A 1,701-nucleotide genomic window follows, 5' to 3' on the forward strand; every position below is an offset into this window, starting at 1 on the left:
TCTTTGCTCCCCAAAAAGTGCCCAGGCTGTCCCAACAACTGCACCTCAAAGCCAAAGGATCCAGACTTTTTTTCCTGGTGGAAAGAGCTGCTGTTCCCTTTCTTCAGCCCTGCGCTGCAATGGCCGATCCCACGTCCTGAAAAATAGAATCCAGCTGAAGATTCCTGCCAGACAAAAGGTGCCACCACAGAAAGGTCTTCCTGCTCAAGAAGTGCCCAGGCTGTCCGAACAATTGCACCTCAAAGCCAAATCTTCCAGACTTTTTTTTTCTGGTGGAAAGAGCTACTGTTCCCTTTTTTCAGGCTTGCGCTGCAATGGCCGGTCCCACCTCCTGGAAAACTGAATCCAAATGAAGATTCTTGCAGACAAATGTGCCACAACAGAAAAGTCTTGCTGCCCAAGAAGTTCCCAGGCTGCACCAACAACTGCACCTCAAAGCTAAAGTTTCCAGACTTCTTTTCGTGGTGGAAAGAGCTGCTGTTCCCTTTTTTCTGCCCTGCTCTGCAATGGCCGATCCTACCTTCTGAAAAATAGAATCCAGCTGAAGGTTCCTGTAAGACAAAAGGTGCGACCACAGAAAGCTCTTGCTGCCCAAGAAGTGCCCAGGTTGCCCCAACAACTACATCTGAAGCCAAAGCTTCCAGACTTCTTATACTGGTAGAAAAGACCTGCTGTTCCCTTATTTTCTGCCCTGCTCTGCAATGCCTTGTCCCACCTCCTGGAGAATTGAATCCAAATGAAGGTTCCTTCCACACAAAAGGTGCCATCAGACAAAACTCTTCCTGCCCAAATAGTGCCCAGGCTGCCCCAACAACTGCACCTGAAGCCAAAGCTTCCAGACTTTTTTTCCCTGTAGAAAGAGCTGCTGTTCCCTTTTTTCAGCCCTGCGCTGCAATGCCTTGTCCCACCTGCTGGAAAATTTACTCTAAGTGAAGATTCCTGCCAGACTAAAGGTGCCACCACAGAGAACTCTTCCTGCTCAAGAAGTGCCCAGGCTGTCCCAAAACTGCACCTCAAACCAAAGCTTCCAGACTTTTTTTCCTGGTAGAAAGTGCTGCTGTTCCCTTTTTTCTGCCGTGCACTGCAATGGCCGGTCCCACCTCCTGGAGAATTGAATCCAAATGAAGATTCCTGTCAGACAAAAGGTGCCACCACAGAAAACTCTTGCTGCCCAAGAAGTAGTCAGGCTACACCAACTACACCTGAAGCCAAAGCTTCCTGAGTTTTTTTCCTGCTAAAAAGAGCTGCTATTCCTTTTTTCTGCCCTGCGCTGCAATGACCGGTCCACCTCCTGAAATATTTACTCTAAATGAAGATTCCTGCCAGACAAAAGATGCCATTACAGAAAGGTCTTGCTGCCCAAGAAGTGCCCAGGCTACCCCAACAACTACACCTGAAGCCAAAGCTTCCAGATTTTGTTTCCTTCTAAAAAGAGCTGCTGTTCCCTTTTTTCAGCCCTGCGCTGCAATGACCGATCCCACCTCCTGAAATATTTACTCTAAATGAAGATTCTTGCTAGAAAAAGATGCCACCACAGAAAGGCCTTCCTGCCCGGGAAGTGCCTACACTGCCGCAACAAATGCACCTCAAAGCTAAAGCTTCCAGACTTTTTTTTCCTGGTGGAAAGAGCTGCTGTTCCCTTTTTTCAGCCCTGCGCTGCAATGGCCGGTCCCACCTCCTGGAAAATGGAACCACCTCCTG

General features: G+C 48.6%; 1 long non-coding RNA gene across 7 annotated transcripts in view; it reads left to right on the plus strand.

Annotated features, from left to right (window-relative positions):
* Positions 1 to 6: 6 nt before the first annotated feature.
* Positions 7 to 1,701, plus strand: part of LOC108510293 — a 28,150-nt gene continuing 26,455 nt past the window's right edge. For 5 of the 7 annotated variants that reach the window (XR_001878778.1, XR_001878776.1, XR_001878781.1 and 2 more), the window contains exon 1: positions 7 to 547. This is a non-coding gene — a long non-coding RNA (uncharacterized LOC108510293). Of the gene's footprint in view, positions 548 to 633; positions 954 to 1,701 lie in introns of those variants that run through there. The other 2 variants (XR_001878780.1, XR_001878782.1) reach the window with 2 other exon arrangements.

Source organism: Lepidothrix coronata, unplaced genomic scaffold, assembly GCF_001604755.1.
Source record: "Lepidothrix coronata isolate B3197 unplaced genomic scaffold, Lepidothrix_coronata-1.0 Scaffold614, whole genome shotgun sequence".
Classification (NCBI taxonomy): Eukaryota; Metazoa; Chordata; class Aves; order Passeriformes; family Pipridae; genus Lepidothrix; species Lepidothrix coronata.